The following is a 14,846-nucleotide window of genomic DNA, read 5'->3' as shown; positions in this document are numbered from 1 at the left end:
TGATCCAATCATTAATCCTTTGCCTTTAAACAGAAATGATTCTACTGAACATTTCTGTTAACTAGCACTCTTCAATTCTAGAGGTTTCATTTTTATTGACATTTCAGTAATGATTCAGCTTTTTCTACCTCTTCCAGTGCTCAGAAGAACTAATAGCGTAGAATGTAGAGAAAAATCCTTCAGGGTCACACTATTCCATAGTGCCAAGTTGGTTTAAAGTTTATTCAAGGTGATGAGGTTGCAAAGGTGAGACAGAATATTCTGGCTTGCAAATATAATCCACTGTGCCTGCATTTTGTGTTATATTTGACACTGAAGGGCTCTATGGCTCTATAGAGTTTATTTCTATTAGAGAATCTGAGAAAAGACAAAAAACTTAGTTATGTGCTATTGCAAGTGTTCTTCAGTAGACTCATTTCCTGGACCAAAGACTACTCTCAGGATGAACACACTGAGTAGCTTCAACTCTCAGTAGTGCATTATTTTAGCATTCTTTGACTCTTGTATGATGTGCACTTATTTAGTCTTATTCACTTGTATTTATTCAGAGCATCCAGTGTCTATAACAACACAAGAAGCTATTGAAATAATTGTTTTAAAATAAAAAAATCTAGTAACTTCCTTCTTAAAAATTGAGTCACTAATACAGGATAGATGTGCTTATTATGGATCTGTTGCACCAGATTGGTCGTGTCAGCTGAGGATGTACCACATTTGTGGTGGTGTTACTATGGCAACTGCCTTCTAAGAGCTATCTCAAGGTCACTCATCACTTGTAGCCTGGAGTGCTTGCTGCTTAAGCAAAATATCTACACCAAACAATTCAGAAAATGATAATTTGTTTTGAGAAAGCAACAATAGGGATGCAAAGGATTATTTTATTCTTGGGTTGAGGGAAAGAAGATTCTCTTTAATTACTCTGTATATTCAGTTGTCAGGTATTTGAAGACTCTTAGAATCACTGAGGGGTGGATTTTAGTTGAAATATAAATTATAAGTAAACTAGTATCAATGGCATGAAAATTATTTAAAAGCAAAACAAAAAATAGAACCTATAGAAGCTGAAGAACTTGAATAGTAATTGGTAAAGAAGCCTGAAGTTTGTGATGCAAAAGTGACTGCCTATGCTGGAGAAAATATAGACAAGATGGTGAAAACTTATGCTGAGTTGAGAATTCAGCTCTTCTTATACACAAGGGGTTCTTTTATGAGACATGCAGATGCATTCTTGCATCTAAATCTTTGAGGATGTAGTTAGAGAATGTCAAATGCACTTAGCAGTATTTTCAATCTAATGCACAGTGATTCAGAGGTAAGGCTAGGGAAGGGGTTATTTATGAAGTTGATCTTATGTCTGAGGTTACAAGCAGTTCTTTATACTGCATACATAAAATTCAATCTACTAAATTAAACTTAATTAGAATTACAAAGTGCTGTTTCCTTGGTTTGGATAGATACCTGACAGTAAAAAACTACCTTGTGGCTTTTTGTTTTATAGATTTTCCTTTTTGGGTTTAAACTTGCTTTTCTTCTTTCCTCTTGCATCATTTAATGGACTAAAATAGTATTATAGCAACAGAAGCAGCCATCAGATTCAGCAGTTAATGTTATGTCTGACTACATAGGGAACCTATTTCAAGAGCTGGTAATCTTTTGTTTTGAGAACTGAAAAGTATTGAGACAGCAATTTAATCTATCCTATTTCTTTTTAGACTCAACAGAGCAAATTCTTCTAGCTTTGTTTAAAAGCCTGTATTGGCTGGTATGTGTTGTCCACCCCACCCTACTCCTGTTGCTTTTTAATTTCTGAGTAATTTGTAGGTTTGGGGAATATTATTTCCCAATTGCATGTTTTTCATATATCATACTAAGAAATACTTGACAGAGCTGTCCCCAGAATAATTTCTGTTAACATCCCTGGAGTTGTGGACTAGGAGTCACTTCCTATAGCATGATCTAGATTTGGGTGCCATTCTCTAGAACTGGACTAATTTTAGTTGCCCAACTTTAAATAATTCTTGCCTGTGAGACCTTTAAGAATTGACAATGGTTGGAATTTTTATACAAGTAAGTTCAATAGTAATTGTCCACAGAACCAAAGGAACTCTACTGTTGGAGTACTACGAGTACTACACAGAAAGGATAAATGAGCTGGTGCTTCTATTTCTAGATTAACAGGATATACATGTATTTAAGAAGAGAATGCAAACTTGAAAGATATAGGGTTAGTAATTTGGTCTCCTTCTCTCAGTAAAACAGCCTGGACCATCATAATCTTATGCTTACTTAACAGTAAGCAATCTGTTAAAATTTTAGCACACATTAGCAATGGATGAAGTAATTATTCTCATGCTATATAGTGTGAGTCCATAGCAAGAGAACTGCTTTCACCTCTGCCACAAAACACAGGTTTCCAGGGCACAATGCACAACTCATTTCCACATGCTACGAAGTAGTGGCATATGCAAGCACTTTCTTGTCTATAAAATAAGAAGACTTACACAGGCAACTAAGAAACTGCACATGGGGAAGTATTTACTGAGATAATTTGAGCCACAGGGTTGGTATCTGCATCACTAATTAACAGGGACATGCTTGCAGTCTTGAGGTACAGGCTAATTACCCCAAAGCTGTCTGTGCTATTTTGTAGGACTGCTCTGTGAACCTGTGTTGTGCTCCATGGTAAGCTTATCCAGATCGTAAACTAAATTCTTGCTAAATGCAACATCATGGCAACATCTTGTCTACCCTGCTGGTAAAAGGTAACTTCAAAACTACCTAAGGCATATTCATGCAAATTTCATTAAAAGAAACCATTGTAAAGCAGATACCTATTATCTGCGTAAGAGAAAAATCGGATTTGCATCTCATGATTTGCATTTCACTGCAGAGATTTTTCTGAAACTGTACTGGTTAGACTTGTGGGTCAGCCCTAGTCCTTTGTTGGTATTTGTTGTGGTATTTTACGGTATATTATTCCTATTTAAGAACTGTTTTCACAGATTTTCTGAGGATGCAGCCAGCTAATACCTTTTAACAAAAACATGGGAGCTAATATCTTAGACAGTGCAATGTACTATTCCAAGTGACTATAGCCTAAATAGATTGAAGTTTAACTAAACTAGTTGCTCAGCCACTTCAAATGTGGTTGTTTTTCCTTGCAGTAGCAAGGCTATTTCAACTTTCAAGTGTAATATTTTGAGCAAAGGTTGTGTGCTTTCCTGTAGCTGCACCCTATTTTTTTTAATAATTAAAAACTTGTAAATCTGCCAGTCTTTTCTTCCTCCCCAAATAAATTTAGCAAGGCACTTTACCACACATTGATTAATGTAGAAAAGATTTTAATATGCTGTTGCTAAAACCACCACCACCAAAACACCCTGTTAACAAAAAAAAAAAAAACAACAAACCAAAACAACAGCAACAACAACAACAAAAAAAACCACCACCAAAAACCTAACACCTGTGCATGAGATAGAATATTTCTCTTTTACAGTTACACTGACTCCATGGCATGAGCAGTGGAAAAAGAAAAGAACTAACAGCCCTGGAGAGACTTTAGCTGCATCAGTTGAAACCAGGATACAGCTAGGGCTATTGGTTTGTCTAGAAAAAAAAAAAACCCCACCCACAAAACACCACAAATGAAAACAGCTGAAAAGCAGCTGGTTATAACTTGCCTAGTAAGTTAAGGTAGCATTTTTAGCATATTTATGCTAAATTAGAGGCCTCTGAACTGGGGATTTCAGAAACTGCCCTGACTTTTTTCTTTATACTTGCATAGGAAGTCCTTATGCATTTCAGTATTCCTGTCAAGAACCTGAGGAGGCATGTAGCACAATTAAGCAGTTGCTTAAGTTCTTATTACATGACTGGCCACTACCAGTTTATTTCTAGTGTTTTCGTAGCTGGGGGAATTTGCATTAAGATTTGCTACATAAGACAATATCGTAAACATGTTTTGCAGAATAGATAATATTTAAGGTCCCTTCCAACCCTAGCCATTCTATAATTCTGTGATAAAAACATTAACTCTTATGAGAGGATACATGAGTAGACCTGGCCAAAACAGCTTTGCAGAAAAATTGTACCACTGGCACTTTTTTGCAACAAGTCTGCAATAAGCCTAAGGTACAAAGCTCTTTACCTGTATTTATAATCAACTTACATTTCTTCACTGGCAACTATCTGAGCTGTTCTTTTCTCCTTGCAAGGAGGAAAATTGCAACAGGAATTTTTTGAAAAAGTCTGCTAGAATGTGGCATTATCTTCAATCTGCTTCACTCCATGCACTGAATGCTTGCAGTTCTAGATTGTATCTCTGTCAAAAAGCTAGAGGAACAGAAGGACAAAGCACAGATCAAGAGTCAGATAAAACAAAGAATACTTAAGTGCTTTAATAATTTTAGATAAGCCAATAATACAGCTTCTAGAATTAAGATGTTTTAGTTATTTTCCATTTGGGATAAATTGTTCATCTTGGCTTTGCTACCATATATCCAGATATGACTAAACTGTCTCCAGCTAAAGTTTACAACAACACTTTTCTATTGCTCTAGATACAAAGATACTATTGTCATCTTTTAACTGTTGAGTTCAATATTAGTAACAATTTACCATGACAGAGCAGAAAGTTAGTTTAATCCTCTCTGAGAAAGTAAGTTACTGCTTATGTGTAGTAAAATAATGATGGCCACTAAGTCACTGTTTTGAAAGTTTGTTCATCTAAAAGATTTCAGTATCTGCTAAATGCATATAAAAAGTGTCATGATCTCTGCTAGTGCTAACTATCTCTAGGAAAAACAGATTTATTTATTAATTTATTTTAATGCCCCAGACTAGTTCAAGGATTTATGGCCTTCAGACAAGGCAATCTGTCATGTGATATGGGTGCTCACACATCCAGGAGTTCTCAGAACCAGTTAATCTTATCTCTCCTAAAGACAAGCAGATGCTCATGCCTCTTCCCTGTTCCTTAGCATCCTTGAAATGCAGAAGTATTGGGCTTGTTTTCAAAGCCGTTGTCTTTCAGTTAACTATTATGTAAACTTTTCTTTTCCCTAGTAAGTGGCTCCTGGGATTGTAGGGGTTGGTTTCATCCTGTAAAATGCTTTAAAAATCATCTGCAGCAGGTCTTGCAGCAATGTCCTGGATTTCACTATTAGAAAGGTATGCTAAAGGATTTGTTCTATTTGTGTCAAACTATAAGGATGTGAAGACTACATTTCTTTGTGAGCCAGAGCAAAGAGGGGGTCCAGAATTTTATGTTTTGTGGGGTTTGTTTTTTTTAAAATTTATTTAGGAATGAAACTTATGCTTAATGAAGCACACACTGATTATGAAAAAAAAGTGAGCATTTAGTTACTACTTTCTAAATAAATCAGTAAGCCTTTGGTGTACTGTAGCAGTGGGAGATTACAGTTACTGGTACATTTGAGTAACTTTAATTGAATTATTTGTTGGCCTAAAAATGTATTATATCAAACTAACTTCCTAGCTACTCCTAATCCTTTCTCAAACATTAAGTTACTGCTAATGAGGAGGGACTTCAGTGAAGTTAAAAATAGAGCATGCTGAACTTGACATGAACCTTAATATCTTTTCCAGCTTTTACAAGGATTGTATTGTGAATTGTGTATTGTTTAGTTGGTTTCACCCTGATTAAAAGTATTGAAATAAGCTGTGTATTGTGAAAGAAAGTTGCTGTCATTGCTTTGTTTACATTTTGGATATCTCATCTAAATGTTACTTAAGAAATTTGATGCAAAATTCAAGCATGGAGATGGGATTTCCAAGTCTTACTAAGATTATATTTTACCTTTAGGGAAAAAAAAATGCTGAAGATATAAGACAACTGAAATGTGTTTGTTGTCAAAGCCTAAAACAAACTTGTGATGTTTAGTTGGTCTTTAGATGAAGCCAGTGTGATAGGTCGGGTATTCTCAATATGGAGCATGTTACTACAGCCTTACGGAAGTTTCCACTATTCTTTGATCTTAGTTTTAGATCTTTATTCTGGTTATTGTAAATTAATTTATAGACTTACCAATTAAGTTTGCTAATTACTTTATAGATATAAGTCTGATCTAAAAATATCCTGCAAAACTTATTGCATGAAGATTTGGTAAACTCTTATGGAAAACATCTGTCTACTACTACTTGTTCTGAGAGTCCTTTAAGAATGTAAATTGGTAGCTACAGGTAATGATTACAGTCAGTGTCAGGGTGGTAATTGAAAAAGAAACCATGGCTGTTTAAGGGAACTTTTGCTTCTGGGTGAGTGGCTGTATGTATCCCTAGCACTTGGATTTAGGAGACTTCTCCTTATTCTGAGTGATGCTTTTGTTGTTGTCTAGTGATGTACTTAAGAAGCAGGCTTTCTATTTCCACTCAGTAAAAAAAAATAAAATTCTATGGACTTGATCTGTATTATTTTAAAAGATCAATGCTAAATTTTTTTAATGAAAAACAAAATTTGTCAGCACTACTCTGCTATTTGCTAGACAGTTCAAGCCTGATCTATACAAAATAACCACAAGTGTCATGGAAAAACAACAGGAAGAAAGTGTTTCCTCTTCAGTCATTTAATTTTTTCTCCTCCTTATTATCACATGGCAGAGTTAAAAATAAGAAAAAGATACTTTAATGTAGTGTAGAGCTCAACTACAGAAACTACAGAAACAACAGAAACAACAATATAAGAGTATTTTTGTTGTATTAATGGGTTAAAAAAAAAACCCAACCTCTTCTGCATAGAAGAGAAATCCAGCTTCTGGAGAACTCAGTCCTTTTGAACAAGAAAAATCTCGAACTTGTGAAGTTTGAGAGTATGCTGAAAAGTTAATATCCTTACCTTTTCTTTTTAGGCATTCCTACTAATTTCTGCTGGAGACAGAACACTGTGTTAGGTAAGTCTTCTGTTTCACTTAATTGTCCAGAACTACTCTGATTTATTAAAATTGATCCAGAGAACACACTGATATTTAAGGGCAAAGGAAAAGAAATAATGTAATTTCAATTATGGTAGGAAAATAAAGGTATTTTTATGTTCCATATTAAAGGTGTATATCGTTTGTTCTGCTCCACTTTGGGAAATGCATGGTATGATGTGGCCTTGGTATGAATAATAGTATATCATGTTAATAGACTTTTGGGGGATACTTGGGTCATTAAAGGATGTTGCTCTTAAATTGTGGGATGGAGTGGTAGCATCTTACTAGATGTATGTATATGTCTGTATATATCTGCCTTTAGTTTTTAATTCTCTGTGTCTCTAACTAGTTTTCTGAGGAAACCAATGATGTAAATACTTTGCTGAGAAAAGTTTTTTTTAAACAATGGTGATGAAATGGGATTCTTTAGATAAAGCTGTTTTGTTCAGAGTGGAAAGCTAGCAAGCTTTCCAGTAATTAGCAAATTACTGGTGGGTTTTGGGTTTTGTTAGTTGGTTTTTGTCATAACTTTTAGGGTGGCCACTTTAGCCTTTATACTAAAATAGATTAGTGTGTCAAGCTCTATACCTGGAGGGCAGTCTCATTGCTGGAGAACACTGAAACAAATAACTTTTCTAGACATTCTATTCAGTAGGGTTTTGGTGATCAACCTCTTTGCTCTGCAGTTTATCAGGTGCCCTGAAATAAACTTCAAATGGTTTCAACTTCAAGACTTGGTTAGAATAAAGTAAGATTAAAGCAAAATGAAGAAAATGGAAAGAGACAGTGGAAGGAAAACCTTTGGAGCATGATGTCTTCAAAGCTCAGAAAATAACATTTTGTTTCAGATAGCTGTGCTCATTAAAATATTTCAATTCCTAAGCAATGATTTGCAGACAGATGACAGAGGTAACTAGTATGTGGTGGAGAGAAGGGATAAATAACTTTTGCTCTTGACTCAATAAAGACTCTTGTCTTGGCATATTGTCTGTCATAAATCTACTTGCAATGAAAAAACCCTAAATCACAGCATTTTTATTCTGTATGACAGAATTAATGACATCAGACTTATATTTGGTTCACTATTTTCTTTTGTTTCTCCTCCACTATGCTGTGTTTATCCTCTTATTGTGTGTACACTTATTTATAGGCTTCATTCATATGAGAATCTGAGAAAGTAAGAAAGTAAGATTCCTACTGGTGAAAGCTCAAGTGTAAGTAAGGTTCTACAGCTTTCTGAACTTTAAATGGACTGTTAGGTATACTAAAAATGCTTAGCAGACTTTGAAAAGAAAATATTAAAATTACACCATGCCTAGAGATTAGTAAATTTTGTCCTAGTAATTTTGACAGGGGCCTAGAATATACATTGCTGGCTGTAGGGTACTTAAACTAAAACTACACTATAGCTGATACATGCCAGCTGTAAGACAAGTGCATGATTGGTGCTCATCATTTGGCTACCATGTTTTATATGCTTATCAGATGCAAATATAAAAAGATACCAGTGCAGAGGTGTGGCTGAACACTGACTTGAAGCTCAACATCAAGTTAAACTTTGAATTAAGCTGCAGAATTACCTGAAGATCTGGTAAAAGAGAACATGAGTTGTATAAATCATGATAGATGTATCTTGTATATTTCTTTGGCAGACAAATGCTCAAACAATGGTTCCCCAGCCCAGGGTTTTATTGTATGTAAGATACAATTCAGTCAGTCTACTTGTATGGGAACTAAAGATACAATGCAAGAAAGAAAAATAATTAAAAAAATTTGACAGCTCTGTCTTGGCATTTCCTCCAGTGCACTATATAAAAAAAAATCGTAAAATTTCTTCCTAACGTTTGAAACTGTACAACTGCTTAGCCATTTATCTACAAATAAGGAAGCAACTAGATCTGAAACAAAACACTACAAATGTTTTTGGCACATAAAGGGGAAGGATGTGAACCCTTTTTCTGTTTCTGTTCTGGCAATCACTGACCTCTTGTACTAACTTCCAAAGTGTCTGCAAATCTTCCTAAAATTACATGGAATTTCTATGCTAATGATGGTAGTGTCATTTTGGAGAGTTCTGCAGATAAACATCAGTGTTTGAAAAGTGTTATTTGTATAAAAATTTCCATGAGCAAAACTGATTTTCTGCCTGCTTCAGGAATCATAGGGAGCTTAGTGTCAGATTTGTTGAACAAAGTATTTTTAGTAAAAGTGAAGGTATTGCCTTATTAACAGAACATCAGAAAAACTAGAATCATAAGGTCTTTATGCAATGGAAATTTTTTGTAAAGAATATAGAAGTTTGGATAAAAAAAATCTGATGGCATTGAGTGTTCTGCTGCTTAACAGGCTTTTTATTACTATTAGATCAGAGGATAACAAGATCAAATTTTAACAGCACGGAGAATATATGTTTTTCAATAAAGTTTAAAAAAATAATGTAAGTAGCCTGATGAGAAGAGAGAGCAAGTGGAGTTCTCAGAAGCATTCTAGCACACCAGGCATTTAACTCCCATTGAAGGCGGTTTGTGCCTATGTATTATGGAAAATCCTAGTGGATAGCTGTCTTCCCCTCTGACCTCTCCTCATAGCACTCAAAACACTTTTTCAAAATGCAGATCTACATTTTAAAAATTGTAAGTTATCCAGAGCTTTGACTAACATTAGTTGTCTTAAAGTGTAGAATATATTTACTGCCATTAATTCCATAGCTTAATTCTTGTGCAAACACATGAATAAATGTCCATAAATACTGCATCTACTGACTAGCAATATGTGCCTCAGGCAAGTCAACGTGATTTATGGACCATACTCTTCCCTCTCATGTGCCTCTCCTTATTGATGGGTGTAAATATTTCCAACAATTAAATCAGTGATTTAAATACCAGTTTAAATTCTGCTCTAAATGAATATTATTAAATGGAAGTTGCAATCCGTCATAATCAAGACGCATACATATCAGTGTTGTTTGCTCTTCATAGGAAAAATCACTCACTGAAACTCCCCTATCCATTCTGGGCAAAGACCAAGTTAGGATACAGGTCCTTGACAGATTTAACCTCTCCATTTATCACCATTATCTGTCAGTGCATAGTACAGCAAACACGGCCATGGAAACAGTGATGCACTTTGGAAATGATAGAGCAGACATGAGTATTCTGTAGTATGCTTTTTTGTGAACTGATGGGTGCCAGTTGCACAGTCTAAAAAAGCAGCTACATAGCAATGTGCTTAATTCATTACGCACAATAAGGGTTGAAGGAAGAAGTGTTGAGAGCGGGAGTTGAAAACAATATTTTCAGTATTTTGGATGACCTCACAGCCTCAGTATTTTCAGTGAACTTTCTATATACCTTTTTAAAAGCATATGGAAAGAATAGTGTAATTGCTGTGAGGAAACTTCTGCTGTTTGCCAGCAAGGTTGTCATTTGGGATCCCACAGAGTTAGATTGACAGCACTTTGGTCACCAGACTGAGGGTACTTTCTCCATGGCCCAGACACTGGAGGGGCAAGAGCATATTTTAGCAGTCCTGACCAAGACACCCCACCCCTCCACCCCCCCATCTGCGATTTGAACTGGGGGTGAGGGAAGGGTGGCCTTTGCTAAGCCCTTGATCCCACTGCTGCCTCATGTTTTGTGGATGCTGTGTATGGGTGGGGCAGTATAACCTAGAAAAATGTTCTTGTTCACTAGCTACTGTGCTGCCAGGCACTTTAACTGCTTCAGAGCTGGCAGGTTTATAGAGAAGCTGCTCTTGGTCTTTATAATACGGTGATAAAGCATGTTCTGTCCTGTCAGCACAGAGGAGCTGTGCAGAAACAAAGCTTACTTGGTTAGATAAAATGCTTTGAGGGTCTTGGCAAGTGGTTTAGGAGAGAACTGAGCATGTTCAAAGACTTTAAAGCACTTACTGTCCTTGCAGATACCTTCATTGGAGGAGCAAGATGAAGTTTAGCTTGTTCAGAGATTTGATCAGCTTCTCTTCTAAAGCTTTAACTTCTCTGACTGAATAAAAGTTTATATTTTATTCAACTGAATTCTCCATTGTTTTTAAATGTCTGAATCAATTTTGTCCAAGTCTTTCACCAAAAGTAGTTCTGAGGGGTGTGTGAGATAGTCATTAAAGAATTAGAACAGACTTGTGTGATGGAAAATGTTAGGCATCCTTAGCCACAGATGTAGCTGTGCCTGCATGGGCAATAATACGCTTTAGTGTATTTTTCTATTTCAGCCAAAGATGCCCACCTGAAACTAGCAATACTCTTTTTAGTGCACCAGTTTATTAAAATAAACTTTAATTGATTAGTTCCTCCTAATTTCGTCATGGAGCAAAACTGTAGTTGCAATGTTGAGGTGTATCAATGCTGTTTTAAAGATGAAGTATATTAAATTGTGTGTGTGTGTTCATAAATAAAGTCAGTGGGGCCCCTTTCCCTTGTAGATGCCCTTGTGGAAATGTCTGCTGTGTGATTTTAAATGTTTTTCAGCAATCCATTCCTTCCTTCTCTCTCCCTTACTTGCCCCATGTGGTACTCCAAATTGTCAAATCTTTATTTTACACCCAAAAAGCAAAGAACAGTATTCTCTTGTTTAATATAAACCTTATTTTCATGACCTCTAAGCTTTAACTGTATCTGGGAATGGAAGAAGCTACATTGGTGTGGACACATCCATAATACAAATGTGTCATGTTTTCAAAATAACCTTTAAAATAACTTTAAAATTACAGGTGAATACAGCAAATTTCCAATTGGTTTTGTTAACAATTGGTGTAGTCTTTAGAAAATGGAAAATGCATGCTGTAGACTTGTGCAAAGAGCTCGTATGCTTTCTTTCCTGAAATAGGTTTTTCCTAAAGGGTTTCAGAATACGACACAGTGTAGATTGGGTGGAGTCTCACAGTCTCAGGAGGACTGAGACATGCTGTTAATTCAAGGGCAGTCTCTCTTCTCTGCTTCATGAGCTGCATAATAAAATGTACGCAGTTAAAAATAATGCATATTTTTAAAGCAAATTGCATGAAGTTTAGTGAAGGGTCCTCAGTTACCAATTTTTTGCACATGTACTGGTGCATGGTTGTGAATATTTTTTGTTTTGAAAACATGATTCTACAGGCTCAAGACTTCACTTAATAGGTTACTTGTGTGGTGATCTAGTAAACACTTCTAAATATTGCTCAAGTTCTGTAATTACTGTATTTTTGGAGACAGTGTTAGAAATTTCTAGTGTTGTCTTCCCATCCCCCTCAGCTTTTGAGCTCAGAGGAGTCTAGTTTGCTTGCAGCTGCAGTGGTAGGCATCTTTCAGGAAGTGACCTTGGCTTGCATTAATCAAATTCAGAACACACAGAAAAGCTTCTTGGTAACATGCTGACTTGATGTAAAATTTTATAGCATCCATTTTCTTTTAAAATGAGGCCATCTTATAAAAAGGGCATTTATTTATGGTATCTCTATTTAAAATAATTTCTTGAAAATGGTATTGTGTTTAGGGAAGGTAAAACAACAAAACCAAACTGTTCTTTACTGAGAGTAAAATAGCTTTTTATATATGTAATTAAGTCTTAAACGTCTATTGGTGAAACTGTATTTCAGCCTAGCTAAACTATGAAAATACTTGTATTTGATAGCGTTTTCACTGATGTCTTACCATTTTTCTACTAAAGTAGAAAAGCTTGGTAGTAGAATATGATCTCAATCAGCTAAAGTTCTCATATATTTACCTTTCTGACATGATGTATTTTGTTAGCAGCTCTCAAGACATTAAACTTAACCTCACAGTAGCTGCATTGAGCTACTACTATGCCTATTTACATAGACTGAAAAAGGAATCTACCTGTGCCTGTTCAAGAAATTGTGGTATGACATTGCCCAACATCTGGCAATTTTTTCATTGGTGACTCTTAAACTGAGTGGCTGATTATTTCTGAAGCTGGTTTTAAGTTTTCCATTATCTTCTTACCCCAAACTTATTTTGTGAATTGAGTTACAAAAAGATGATTGGTGGTATGTTCAGCTGGCATAGCTGTCTGTAAAAGTATCTTTATCCTTTCTTGAGACCTATACAGAGACCTAACACCAGAGTATCTTTCGTCATTACAAAATGCTGTGAAAGCTTTTATGGTTCTGGGGTAACATAATTTACCAGTTTTCAAATAGCATCTTTCTGGTGAATTAGTAAGAGCTGCCACCTGACTAATGTGCTTTTTTCCCTTAGGTTGTTATGTGCATTATCTTGAACTATCTACCAGCTGGTTGGTTTCAGGGTTTGGAAAACTGAGTCCTACTATAACTGGCATCTTCAGCATAAACCTCCTCTGAATGTCAGCAGATTTGCTCATTTTACCCCTTCACAATTACATTCAGTTTCCTGTCATTTTTGCAGTGTGTTTGAGACCTGAGTGTGCTACCATAGATGCTGAAGTGTTTTCTGACTTGACTGCTGCCTGTTTTGGAATGGTTTCACATCATGTTTTTACTGTGCAATGTATGCAGTGGCTTGCCATTCTACTTGTTCTCAAGTTAGAGTTGCTAATCATTCACTTAAACATCTCTATGTTAACTCTACCCCCTCAGGGGGGTTGGACTCAATGATTTTTGAGGTCCCTGCCAACCCCTAATTTTCTGTGATTCTGCTGTGAACATTAGACCTACTTTGCTACTGAATTTGCTTAATTACATGCTGTATCCACTTCTCTTCATGCCACTTCATATTGTATTGTCTGTCATTGCAACAGCACCAAACTAACCTTCATCCACATCTTCACTTAAAATATTTTAGCCCCCTTTCTTTGCTGTCTGAAACGCCAATGAAGAGGTGATGAATATGTTGCTCTCCATGCATAAGTGTAGTTGACATTGACTTTCCAAGATCACGTGGATGCCAAAACACAAACACAGTTTGTCATTAAGTGTTTCCAGTCATCAGGATTTTCATCAATCTCACAGCTGGTCCCAGCACAGATTTTTGGGATACTCAGTGGACTGATTCACTGAGTCAGTAGCTCCTGAGATGAAGCTGCAGTGCAAATGGTAATGCTTTAACTCAGGAAACCTTGTGTTGTAGTTCTCTCCATTAAAATTTTAAACTGGAACTACTGATCAGATGAGAGAAGCTGGAACCATTAATAAAGAATAGGGGGGTACAGTGGAACAAGAAGTCTGTTCTGTGTTCCTTCTCTGGTTCTGTGATCTTGAAATGAGTGCATGTTCTTTTTCTGTGACAAAACAAGACAAGACAATCTATTACATATGTCTCTTATCCAGAACATGTTCTACTTCTCTGGCTAAGTGTTACTTGTTTTCCTGTGACAGACTCTGAAGAGCTGATGGTTTTTGTACCGAAGAGTCACAACTAGAATGTCCATACTTCTTGGAGTAGCTGGGGGATGACTTATTGTGAAGTCAACATCTTGAATCAGAGTATTAATAATGGCACAGTGGGGAGTGGATATTGGGCAGCAGTACTCTTCGGGCTGCTCATCCCTATGCCAGGGCAATGACATTTTCTTGTTTGACAAGAAGAAAGGTAAATCACTGCAGCTCTGGACTGCACATTCGGAATCCTTTCCGACAATTCTGTGCTGGTGTTCTCTTCCCCCCCTCCCTCCCCTTTAGCAAGGTCGGTCTTTCCTGTTTGCCAGTACAATCTCGCTGCTCTCACTTGCAGCTCTATAGTTCACTGCTGCTTTGATACTGCCTAGTATCGGCCTTACCCCTTAGATTACTAACCTGATTTTCAACTAAAAAGGGGGCAGGAGGGACCCACTCCTGCAGTTTGTAACTTCTGACTCACTGACGTACGTCTTCTGCACAGCTCATGTTCCTTGTTATTTCCGTACTCAAAGAAACGCCCAACTCGCTGGGGGCCTCTGCTGTGGACATTGCTCGCAGGGAAGGCGAGGAGAGGAAAGGACA

General features: G+C 36.4%; 1 protein-coding gene across 3 annotated transcripts in view; it reads left to right on the top strand.

Moving 5' to 3' along the window:
* NCOA3 (nuclear receptor coactivator 3) overlaps positions 1 to 14,846 on the top strand; it is a 70,555-nt gene that overhangs the window by 11,966 nt on the left and 43,743 nt on the right. For all 3 annotated transcript variants that reach the window (XM_030463408.1, XM_030463406.1, XM_030463407.1), the window contains exon 2: positions 6,867 to 6,908. The gene's annotated coding sequence lies outside the window, so the exon portion shown is untranslated. The remainder of the gene's footprint in view (positions 1 to 6,866; positions 6,909 to 14,846) is intronic.

Source organism: Calypte anna, chromosome 20 (genome assembly GCF_003957555.1).
Source record: "Calypte anna isolate BGI_N300 chromosome 20, bCalAnn1_v1.p, whole genome shotgun sequence".
NCBI lineage: Eukaryota > Metazoa > Chordata > Aves > Apodiformes > Trochilidae > Calypte > Calypte anna.
This window is presented reverse-complemented; position numbering and strand designations above follow the sequence as displayed.